Here is a 13,138-nt window from a genome sequence, read left to right on the forward strand (position 1 = left end):
TTGAAATATTCTAAAGTCTTTTTATTGTCTGACAAGAGGAGTAATAAAGGGATTTTTTTAAAATGTTAAGAATACAAGGTAAATTTTCAAGGATAACCACCAAGAACATAAAGTCAAATGGTATAATGAAATTTTTAAAAATCAATGAAATCAAAGCAAAAGAAAGAGGAAATGAGAAAAAGGTAGCATAAAAAAGTGGGACAGATGAAAAACACAAAATAAGAAAGTAGAAAAAATGTACCAGCAATCACAATAAATGTAAATGAACAAAGTAGTAAACTCATTAATGAAAATGGTAATATTTCTAGATTGCATAAAATGCCAACATATAGCAAAAGCTGTTTTCCAAGGACACACCTAAAACATAAAGGTAAGCAAATATTTTAGTGTAAAAGATGGGAAAAAAGGCAAAACTAGACTGAAAAGTGTAGATAAGAATAATTCAGGATTTTATGCCAAAAGCACTACCGAGGTGGAAAGGACTCACTAAAGAGTGATAAAGTTCCAGTTCACTTGGAACATGTAGCAATTCTAAACCTGTGTACACCTGATGAAATAGCCTTGAACATATAAGGTAAAACTTGACAGAACTAAAAGGAGACATGAACAAATCCACTATCAGAATGGGAGATTTACACATCTCTCACATTATAGGATATTATTTATTTTTGAATAACACAACAAACAGTTTTAGTGAACTTATAAAGAACTCGGCACTCAATGATTATAGTATATCCATTCTTCTTCAAGTACCATGAAAAAAATACAGATTTCAAAGGATACAATCTGTGAACATTAGACAGGGAAATTAAGCTAGGAGGTGAAAGCCCTCTTAAACGTTTTGGGAAAAGAACCTCATAAATAGCAACGAAGGAATCTTAATAGGAGTTTGGAAACATTTAGGATGCATAATAACAAAAACACTTGTGTCAGTTTGAGTCCTCTGAGAAGCAGACACCAATACAGAATGAGATGTACATGAGCTATTTTGGGGAGATGCCCTTGAAGAATAAAGAGGAAAGGGGAAGGAATACACCACCAGAGCCTTCAGACTGTGATGCAGGACTGATGTCTGTGAAAAGACAAAAGAAAGGAGGATTGGGAGGTAAGAACTTCACAGTCGCAGCTCTGAGAAAGCCTCAGCCAAGCTGGTGGGAGTCCCCAAGTCAAGGCTGCCCATTGAAAGAGTCCCATATCCAGCAAATGAGGCCCTGCTCTGGCACCCTAGCTGTGCTTGGTCCTTGGCTCTGAGCAGCCTGGGAGGGTATCAGAAGGTGCAGCAGCTGCCAGTCAGCTGTGTTCTCACAGCACAGCCTTTCAAAGGAGAGATGGGCAGCACACCTCCATGGTCACCACAACACAAAGCATATGCACCGGCACTTCTGGAAAAGAGACCACATTTTGAGAGAAATGTATGGCAGTAAGTACTTATATTAGAATGAAAGCTTAAAATTAATGAGCTTTGTGTTCACCATAAGATAGAAAAAAATGTCAATAGAATAACCCCAAAGAAAATAGGAGCAAGGAAACAGTAAAGATAAAAGCATAAATTAATGTGATATTAACCAAAAAAAATATGGAATACACATGTTAAAAATAAATTGTTGAAACATTTAGTGAAATATATAAACCATTGGAAAAATGGATCCAGAAAAAAAAGCATAAAATATTAACATAAAAAGGACATAATTGTAGTTACAGTAAACAGTTAAAATGATAAAGGAATAATATGAACAATGTGAATTATAAATAGAAAACGTTAGATAGAATGGATAAAATTACTAGAAAAATATACCAAAAGTGACTCAGAAGAACAAGAATACCAAATAAACCTAACTAATCTAGAAATTAACTCAGTATTTTAAAGTCTTCCTACCAAGAATATACCAAGGCCAACTGATTTTTATGTGAGTTCTGCCAAACATTTAGGGATATGATCATTCCCAATAAATAAAAATTCTTCTAGAAAATATAAAATGGCAAGCACTTCCTACCTCATTTTACATAAGCACATATAAAATTATAAATGCCTATTATATATAACATATAATACTTATATATAAATATTTTTATATACACAGTATAAATTTTAGTACCCAAACTCAGTAAAAAAAAAGTATAGAAAATTATAGAGCTAACTCATTGATGAATATAGATGTTAAAATCCCATCATTTGTACACATCCAAATGTATGTGTCTCATTAAGCATAAGTAAAAAACCAACTTAGAAACTGCACGCAGCATGATATAATTTTAGAAAGTTCAAAACACAAAAGTAAGCACTATATTACTTAGAAATGCATGGATTCATTCACGAGATCATTTAGAATCGAGACTACCTGTGCATGGAAGGGAGGAGAATGAGGTCTCTGTGGCATGAGGTGGCAGAGATTGTGTTGTTAGTAATGTTCTCTGTAGTAAGCTGGATGGTGACTCTCTGAAATTATTTTTGTAGTATAAGATACTTTTAGAAGTGGAAAGGACCTCTGAAATAAACAAGTCTGGTTTCTCATTTTACTAGTCAGCAAACCAGGCTAGATATTTCTAAGTGCTTTACATACAGTCACACAAAATCATGTGACTCTTTACTCATGTTCTTTTCATCATAAAACACTTATAGAAGTTGAATGATTTTTCCGGATTTTTTTGGTCCATTTAAACTGTCATTAGGTATGAAATCCTTATGCCAAACATTAAATAACCCATTACTTTGCATTCACATTTTAATATTTGTTTCAATCATTTACTTTACATATAGTATCAGAAATTATTTTTAAATAGGGAAATATAAATGCTATCATTTATTAATTGCTCCCTATGTGTTTATCACTGTGATAAATTCTTTTTTTTTAATTTATTTAAGTTTTTAATTTTTGGCTGCATTGGGTCTTCACTGCTGCGTGCGGGCATTCTCAAGTTGAGGCGAGTGAGGGCTACACTTCATTGCAGTGCGTGGGCTTCTCATTGTAGTGACTTCTCTTGTTGCAGAGCACGGGCTCTAGAGTGTGCGGGCTCAGTAGTTGTGGCTCGTGGGCTCTAGAGTGCAGGCTCAGTAGTTATGGCGCACGGACTTAGTTGCTCCGCAACATGTGGGATCTTCCTGGACCAGGGCTCAAACCTGTGTACCCTGCATTGGCAGACAGATTCTTAACCACTGCACCACCAAGGAAGCCCTGTTATAAATTCTTTATAAATATTATTGACTAATTTGATGTCTGGTTTTATCAAATTTGAGTCAAAGTTTATTCTTGGGGACCATTTTCCTGATTGCATCATTATTAGCTATAATAATGTAATATAGTGACTTAATAGTATAGTAATATAGTGACTTAATTTGCAGAAACACTTAGGGGGGTGAGGACAGTTTTCCTACAGGAATACAATGAGATGAAGTCAGCTAGGTAAGAAATGGAATTGAAGGTGGCAGAGGAACAGGTTGCACAGGAGAGAAAGAGATATGCTCTAGGGGATAATGGACCCTGCAAGTAGGAGGACAGTGGAGTCCTTATGTCCTAAGTGTAATGAAACAGAAACAGCAGAAAAGCTATGGACCCTGAACAGCAAATGTAGGCTAGGTACGGGGAGATCTTTTTAGAAATCTCGAGGTCCAGTTGTAAGGGATGTGCTACTTAGCTCTCCATTCCAACCCCAATGCCTCTGACCCCAGAGACAGCATTACTTGTGGGGACCCCTAAAGGAATTTTTTTTTAAATCAGTCTATAGAATAACATCTCTGAGATGGAATTTCAAATGAGTTGTAATTCTTAACTGCCTGCTTTTTTTGTAGTTGAGTTTCACACCCACAAAGGAGTGATTAGCGCATACTATGAAAGCCATGGGAGACAATGAACATGTGACGTGAGAGTGGAGGGTACCAGTGGCTGCAACCTGAGGGACAGCAGCATTTAAAAGAACAGAGGGAGCAGCACCTGCAACTGCAGCTGAAAGCACATCCATGGAGACAAGGAGGAAACCTAACAAGTGTGGAGTTATATAAGTCAAGGAGAGGTGGAGGATTTCAAGAAGTTAGTGGGGAGTCAGCAGGGCCAAACACTGAGGAGGATTTAATGAAGATAAAGGCTGAGATGTTCACACTGGATTTCGTGACAATGAGGTCACTGATTTCGTTGGAGTTGTTGGGAAAAACAGATGGCAACATGTAAAGGAGTGACCACTCAGTGAGGAAGAGGAGACAGCCAGGGTGCATGACAGTTTTGAGATGTTTGCTTCTGAACAGGTGATAGAGATAGGACAGCAATTGAAAGCAGATGTGAGCAGGGGGAAAGGTTTCCTTTGTTTTTAATTTTATTGAAATATAGTTGATTTACAATGTTGTATTAGTTTCAGGTGTATAGCAAAGTGATTCAGTTATACATATACATATACCCACTCTTTTTTAGATTCTTTTCCCATATAGGCCATTACAGAGTATTGAGTAGAGTTTCCTGTGCTATACAATAGGTCCTTGTTGGTTATCTATTCCTTTGGAATAAGTGAGAGTAGATAAAGAAGATGTGGTACATATCCGGTTGGCCAAAAAGGTCATTTGGGTTTTTCTGTAAGATGTTTTGGCCAACCCAGTATATACAATGGAATATTACTCAGCCATTAAAAAGAATGAAATAATGCCATTTGCAGCAACATGGATGGACCTGGAGATTATCATACTAAGAGGAGTAAGTCTGACAGAAAAAGACAAATATCACACAATATTACTTATATGTGGAATCTAGAAAAAAAAGATACAAACAAACTTATTTACCAAACAGAAGCAGACTCAAAGACTTAGAGAATGAACTTATGGTTACCAGGGGGGAAGAGTTGGGGGAGGGATAGACTGGTTGTTTGAGACTGATATATACACACTACTATATTTTAAAAAGATAACCAACAAGGACCTACTGTAGAGAACAGGAAACTCTGCTCAATATTCTGTTATAACCTAAATGCGAAAAGAATTTGAAAAAGAATAGATACATGTATATGTATGACTGAATCACTTTGCTGTACCCCTGAAACTAACACAACAATGTTAATCAACTATACTCCAATATAAAATAAAAATTAAGAAAAGAGAGTGGAGTGTGTTAAGTACCAATGGGGAGTGGACAGAGCAAATAGATGGGAGTGACTGGTGAGAAATTACAGAGAGTGTGGAAAGGGACAGAGCCAGAAGAGAAGTGCAGGGACTAACCACAGCTAGGAGGAGGTTTGTCTGTGACTTTAATGGTAGAAAGGAAGGATAAAATATTTTTTTTCTGATAGCTTCTATTTTCTCCGTGAAGAAGGAGGCAAGGCCAGCATCTGCTGTGAGTTGGAAGGAGAGGGTTGGAGAACTGGGGACCGTGTCTCTAACCAATGGGTCTTACCCTTGTCTACACATTGGAATCACATGGAGAGTTGTCAAAACTCCCAGACTGTACTTTAGGCAAATTAAATCAGGATATGTGAGGAGGGGAACCCAGAATCAGTGCTTTAAATAACTTCTCAGGTGCTTATTTTGTGCTACTGAGTCTGAGAACACTGCTGTAAATTCTGACTGTGTTAGAATCATTTGGGGAATTTTGAAAATTACCGATGCCTCAATCTTGCCACTAGAGGATCTGATTTTATTGGTTTGGGGTGAGGCCCAGGTATCAGGATTTGCAAAAAGCTCCCCAGGGTTCTAATGGTAGCCAGGGTTGAGAATCCCTGATGTAAGTGGTGGTCAGGCAGTGTTGAGGACTCAACACAGATTGGAAACCTCGGGTCTATAACAACAGCAGCTTACAGAATTGAGTGACACCTGTGGCACTCAGCAGTCCTGATAGAGAATGGAAGGATGGAAAGTTCGATTCTTCTGAACCCAGGGTTTTGTTAGTTGTTACTTTCTTGGAAGGAAAAATAGAGAATGAGACTTGTAGATTTTTGACAACAAAAGGATTTTTGGAAAGTTTTATTGAATTATAGTTGATTTACAATGTTGTGTTTAATTTCTGCTGTACAGCAAAAGTTGTACATATATATTCTTTTCCATTATGGTTTATCACGGGACATTGCATATAGTTCCCTGTGCTATACAATAGGACCATCCTGTATATCATAGTTTGCATCTGCTAATCCCAAACTCCCAATTCATCCCTCCCCAGCCCTCCTCTCCCCATTGGTAACCACAAGTCTGTTCTCTATATGACAACAGAAATATTTAAATGATGGATTAAGAAATGTAAGCTTAATAGGGAAGGAGGTAAAGAGATGAGGGTGTCCATAAGAAAGAAAGAAAAAAGGATCCTGAGGCAGGAGCTTCCTATGAGGTTGAAAAACAAATGTAGACAAGCAACTGTGTGAAAGAGCTGGTAATAGTTATGGAGGATAACATAAAATTGATTAAGTTTCTGAACGTTTTCTTTGTTGTTTATTGACATCACTGACATAAGCATATGCTAATGTCAGTAGTTATGCAAAAATGAATGAACTGATGAGTATTAGAGATGATCCTTATATAAAACACTGTGCCATTTTAGGATAATATAGAGTAGCCACGGAGTCTTACATTTCTGTGTGTATTTTGGAAGTGTTGACTCATATTTGGCCTTGGCATTTAGAAGTGGCAGTTATGACAGATGCCTGATTCTGATGCTGTTTTAACAGATTGACCTCCTTTACGATCCTGCCATTTGCAACATCGCGGATGAACCTGGGGGACATTACGTTTAGTAAAATAAACCAGACACAGGAAGGAAAAACCCTGCATCGTCTCACTTATGTGTAGAACCTAACAAAGTTGAATACATAGAAGCATAAAGTAGAACAGTGGTTATCAGGGGCCACTGATGGGGGGACATGGGGAGATGTTGGTAGAAGGATACAAAGTTGCAGTTATGTAGGATAAATAAGTCCAGAGATCCAGTGCAGCATGGTGACTATAGTTAACCATACCATGTTGAATACAGGAAATTTGCTAAGAGGGAACATTTCATGTGCTTATATCACACACAAAAATGGAAAGTATGTGAGGAGAAGATGTTAATTGGTTTGAAAGTAGTGATCCTTTCACTGTGTATAGCAAGTCATCATGAGGCCTTAAATATGTACAATTTTTTTAAACAATGAAATTTAAAACAAAACAAAAAAGATGTTGGCTTCCTTTATATAAACTCACACAGAAATCTCCAAGGCTTAAGATCTCTCTGAAGAGGTAGCTCTGTAGATGTCTCTCTGTGGCCTTAAATAAGGCATTTAGTTGGAGCACCCCTTCTCACTGTGTACCCTTCTTTTTGAGGGTGCCTCATCTTGATAAACTGCCTCGATCATGTGTGGCTTTTAGGGATAGGGTTGCTATCTTGTTTACACTTCAGCTTAAATGATGACATTATTTTCTTTTTGAATTTTATGATTGTTTTTATACAGCAGGTTCTTATTAGTAGTTATCTATTTTATACATATTAGTGTATATATGTCGATCCCAATATCCCAGTTCATCCCACCACCCCCCTGCCCCGCTTTCCCCCCTTGTGTCCATATGTTTGTCCTCTACATCTGTGTCTCTATTTCTGCCCTGCAAACCAGTTCATCTGTACCATTTTTCTATATTCCACATATATGCATTAATATATGATATTTGTTTTTCTCTTTCTGACTCACTTCACCCTGTATGACAGTCTCTAGGGATGACACTATTTTTTCCCCAAAGTTTAATGAAACAGACCAAACCTTCAGGTAATAAAGGAGAAAAGAAGAAAAAAACTGCAGAAAATAAAAAAAGTGAAAAAAAAATTAATGTTTCCAAAGCCCAAGTTTCAAATTCTACAATAATTGAATTCAAAAATTTTGAAGAGATTTTCTGGTCTTGATTACCTCCCTGCTTCTTCCAGCACTTACATGGTGTATTTGACTTTATTTCTTGCCACATGGAAGAAGTTTTTAGGGAACTTGTATCCTTCTGAAGCAAGTCTTCAGTGTTTGATGTAGTCCTGCTGCCATTTTGGGGCTCCCCTGTTCTGTTGGGTTTGTACTCTTACAGGGTCAGTGGCAGGGCCACAGCAAGATGTACCTAATTTTGGAGTAGGTCCTTCTATTGCCCAGTCACCAGGCAGTACCTTTATTCATTATAGATCAACTGAATATATGTATTATACAACTTTAATTCATCTATATTAATAATAACAGCTAATACTTGTTGAGCATGACTATGTATCAGACACAACTCTAGATACTACCATGTAATCTTTATAACAACCCTTTACTTTACAGATGAGGATGCTGAGATAAATGAGTTTCTCAAGATCATACAGATGATACATGGTTAAATTCTATTTTTGATTTGAAAATTAAAGTATCTTTCAGATAAGATGGTTAACTAACCAAGGCTGTTGGCTCCCTCTTCAAATCCAATATGGGAAATGTCAAGGTGTTGTAAGAAGATGGGGATTCCTCAAGAAACCCTTGAGTCTCCAATTAGGAACTATGCTTCCTATTCCTACCTCTCCGGGCTAGCCTAGCTTTCCCAGCTGGAAAAGAATCTACAACAAGTCTTGACTGGGGGTAGTGTGTTTTGGGAAGTGATTTCCTGAGGCCATAACATTCTTGCACTTCCAAGCTGTGCTTGTGTTAATACCTAGTGGGTCTCTTTAAACACTACCTTGGAGGCCTTCTGACCTTCACAGCATGACCTGAGTTTATAATTAGCTAATCTGAGGTTGTCTATTCTTTTTTCAAGGTTCTTAAGAAGTTAACAAAAGGGTTGGTAATGGGACATTATGTCCCTTTCCCTTCCAGACTGCTCTTTTGAGGGATCTGGCAGTTCCCCAAAGTGTCCCATGCTGCTGAGGAGTCATTGAAGCCCCAGAGCCTAAAGCAAGTGATATTTGGAGTCGTTGAGACAAGGTGCTGTCAGGATTGATTCTGTGTTTCTGGTTACGGCAATGAAGACTCACGTACAAGATAGGCCAAGGGAAGGGTGCAAGAGAATTCCAGTACATGCTTATTAAATATAGTCCTCCATTCTGGATACTGCTACAAGTGCTCTAATATACCTGTTCTGTCATAGAACATCAGAACAGAAAAGAACTTTAGGGATTTTCCTTCACCTCGGGATCTCCTGGCGTGGGGCTCTGTAGTACATCAGTGGTCCATATTTGACTAGTAGCAACATATCAAGATAATCCATTGATGAACTGAGTCCACATGTTTTTCTCTTCTGCCATTGAGGTTATAACATTTTCAACACCCACAGGAGGCCTTAGGCCTTAGTTGAGGGAAAGTGTTGGTTGAACAAAAGTAGGAGAAATAAGATTCTGGGCCTTACGCTCATAGAATTTCCTTGTACTCTCTGGACCTGCTTGCACACAATCCACCTAACCATCACTGCCTCATTTACCCAAACTTATGGCTCAATGGTTGGGATAATATTCAGCTAAGAATAGTAGCTTTGGTGGCATATTCACTGTGCTCCACGGTCAAAGTGTTCTGTCTCTAATAATGCTTGCTTAGGACCTGCTTTTCAAATGGAGAAGAGTTCTCTGCATTAAGACTCAACTAATGGAACTTACCAGACCCCACATTCAAACTCAGAACCCACAGGGACACCTCTAGAATCATTGGATCCACTGTATCTTATGGCCTGTTGGTCAGGGCAGCTTGCACTGGAGTGAGGAACTTCTGTAATGCCATCTCTTGCTCTGAAATCTACTCAAAATTGGCAACCTTCTGGGTCATCAGATAAATGGGTTTGAGGAGTATTCCCAAGCACAGTGTACACTGACTCCAGCATCCAAATAAGCTTACTAGATGCTGTACATCTATACTGTTAGTGAAGGTGCAAGGTCCAACACCTTGTCCTTTGCCTTACAGGATTACGTTAGGGTTTGGGGATGCCTTGGCTTGCCCCAGACCTTTTGTTTGTTTGTTTGTTTGCGGTACGCGGGCCTCTCACTATTGTGGGCTCTCCCGTTGTGGAGCACAGGCTCCGGACGCGCAGGCTCAGCAGCCATGGCTCACGGGCCCAGCCGCTCTGCGGCATGTGGGATCTTCCCAGACCGGGGCACAAAGCAATGTCCCCTGCATCGGCAGGTGGACTCTCAACCACTGCGCCACCAGGGAAGCCCGCCCCAGACCTTTTGACCCCTAAACTTTTGTTGATGTGGCAGGCTCATAGGTGCAGATTCTTTGGTCTCACATTAAAAAAAAATCATTCTGTTATTTCCTTTTTCTGAGGCTTATGACTCCTTTCTCAATCCTCTGCTAAGGCAGAGGATACCCCTATATTATTTATTGTAGGCCAAGCTTCAGGGTGCCATCCTAGCAGCATACTGAGACTGGTTCTAGGTTTCTTCACTAGAATGTTAAATCCTAAAACATGAATGCTTTGATGTCAATAGATTTTCTTTCATGCAGCATTGCAGTCTAACCTCCTGGTATGAAATTCCCCAATCTCAGATCTTGGAATACCACTGATTTTTCTATCATGTCTTTGACATTGGTATATAAAAGTTATATAACCCCTGCAATTCAGTCTGCTTACAATTAAATGCAGGGCTCAGATTGGAGCAAAGTCTGCTTTGCAGATGCAGAAGACAAGAGCCCAAATACTTCCTTGGGATTCTTATGACTTATATAGCCTCTCAACTAAATTTGGTGCTAACCTCAATAATGGTGAGGGTACAGCATGCTAAGGGTTATCAGGACTTCACCTGCTACTACAATGATGAGGTCTTTATCTCAGTGTGTTTGGTGAATGATTCCATTCCAAAATTCCACCCTGAGGGTCTGCTTTCCAGACTTGTTTCTAAGTCTGTGATCTATCAGCAAAACATAGCATGAGACAAGGGCTTGTGTTCAGGTAGCTTAATTTGGGAAGTGATCCCAAGGAACAGCAGTGGTGGCTTAGGAAGTATGAAATGGGGAAGAGGGAAAGCCAGTAAAGATGCAGGCTGGAGTTGGTCACCACTGAGGGGAACTGGATTTTCATCCTACCAGGACCCTCTGAGAAGCCCTATAGCATCACCTCAGAAATGTTTACTTGAGGGATAGAAGAAAGGAAGTTTTGTCCATTGGATCTTGTCCTTCACTGATGAAAGTTTTCCTCATTGGGTTTTGACTTCCTTGCACTCCCGTGCTGCCCATGTGTGAGTGCTGGTGGGTTTCCTGAGGAGTCCGTATTGTGCAGTGAGGTTACAACTGAGGGAAGCCGGTTGCTGCACTGACTGGAGTGAAAGCTGGGCCAAGAAGCTGTAAGTTTGGCACAAGAAGTAACCAACCATACTCCTTTCTTTTTTCTAATGCTTTCCTTAAGTCTGGTCTTGCATTTTGGATTCTACTCCAGGTGCCTCATCAATCTGTTTCTGTCATAGAGTCATAAAACCTGAGAGCAGAAAGGAACCTCAGGGAATTTTATGAGAGTGCTATTATCCAGATGATGTTACTGAGGTACAAAAAAAGCTCAAGAATTCGGGCAAGTCTCACAGCAAATCTGCTACAATTAGCCTTGGAACTCCAAACTCTTGGTTACCTGTATTTGGTACCTTGAAACTGAACTTCTTGGAGTCCAGGAGGTCATATAATTGCTAATATGTAAATGATCTTAACATTCATCTGTGTTCTCTGTTCTCTGAGGATAACTTCAGTAATGCTTCTTATATTTATCCAGTACTTTACATTCTGCCAAGCAATTTCATGCATGTCAGTCCATTTAATTCTCACAGGAACCCTACGAGAGCTGTGTTATTGTTACTTCATAGATTAAGAAACAGAAGTTTAGAGATTCAGTCACTTGTCTTCTTATGGTCTCAGTTAGAAAATAGAATGCTGTCTTCTGAAATAGTTGGGATTCTGTCCTCCGAATTTATTTATTACAAGCCATGGGAAAATGCTTAATAAATGCTAAAGGGGTACACATATAAAATCATGTCATCATCAAGCAAGCTTTAATATATTGTGGAAATGTGTGAAGTTCAAATATAATCACACACACACAAACATATACACAGAGAAAAATAATTAACTTAAAATACATAAGCTCCAGGTGTCATGCACAAAATAATTATTGTTTATGGTATTCATTCATTCAATAAAAATTACTGAGGACTTATTGTATGCCAGGCATTTTTACTGCATTGCAGATTATAGTCAAAAGAGATAAAGCCTTGCTTTCAGGGAACATTATTTATATTAAAATCCACATAATTTGTTATTTGTACCTATGGCTAGAACTCAAACTGACCTCCTGGGTACTGTGATGTGCTTATTAAGCAAAGCACAAAAGAAGAAGTCACTTAGTGCCTAGAACAGAGAGGTGAGTTGGAATACACATTCTTTACGTTGTAGGTGATTTTCAAAATTGTTTCTCTGTGAGTAGGGAGATCAACCGGAGGAAAGGAGATGAAGCAAAGAACTTCTGTTTCCGCTAACAGTTTCCTTACTCACTGGTACCATTTTCACTTACGTAAAATTATCATACCCTCATCTCCATTCCTCTTAGACCAAGTTCCCAATTCCGCTCCGCCACCAATAAAAGCATTGTCCTCATTTCTAACTTTCAACACTTGCCTGCTACTTCTGCCAGCTTGTGGTTACCTATGGAAGGCATTTTATGGACTGCAAATGCCTGGCTTAAGAAACTTTTCCCCCCCCAAATATGCATAGCAAAACTGATGGTAACATATGGCCCTATATTTTTTCCCTTCTTGCCAGTTCACTAAAATAAATTTACTTTCAATTTACATATTCTTGTCTACATTTCAGAGCTTTAAAATATATTTGTAAGGTCTGTCCTGTCTATCTTTTTCTAAGATTATGCAACAGCTTTGCATGCTGTTTAGGAAATAAGAGGAACTTTTATGATTTTTAGAATCTTTCATTTCCTAAGAAATTTAGAAAAGTTTATGAGATCAGAAAAAGAAAGGCCAGCATATCCTTGGAAATGTAAAATTAGGTAAAATGTATTGTTTCTATAAGCTTGATAGTAACATACCTTTCAAATCTAAAAGCACGTCTGCTGCTGATAAAACTCTAATAAAATTCTATTAGATAGATTTTGTTGTCCTTATACAATTCTGTTTGGACCCTTTAATCAAAGGCCATATTACTAAGAATTGTAGAAATATGAAGGCACTCATGGTTAATTTTTAAATGAAGAAGAAACTTATCATGGACCTTTGAA

General features: G+C 38.5%; 1 long non-coding RNA gene across 1 annotated transcript in view; it reads right to left on the bottom strand.

Moving 5' to 3' along the window:
- Positions 1-1,127: 1,127 nt before the first annotated feature.
- LOC132597335 (uncharacterized) overlaps positions 1,128-13,138 on the bottom strand; it is a 308,349-nt gene continuing 296,338 nt past the window's right edge. The window contains exon 4 of the long non-coding RNA XR_009563958.1: positions 1,128-1,382. This is a non-coding gene — a long non-coding RNA (uncharacterized lncRNA). The remainder of the gene's footprint in view (positions 1,383-13,138) is intronic.

This window comes from Globicephala melas, chromosome 5, assembly GCF_963455315.2.
Source record: "Globicephala melas chromosome 5, mGloMel1.2, whole genome shotgun sequence".
NCBI lineage: Eukaryota > Metazoa > Chordata > Mammalia > Artiodactyla > Delphinidae > Globicephala > Globicephala melas.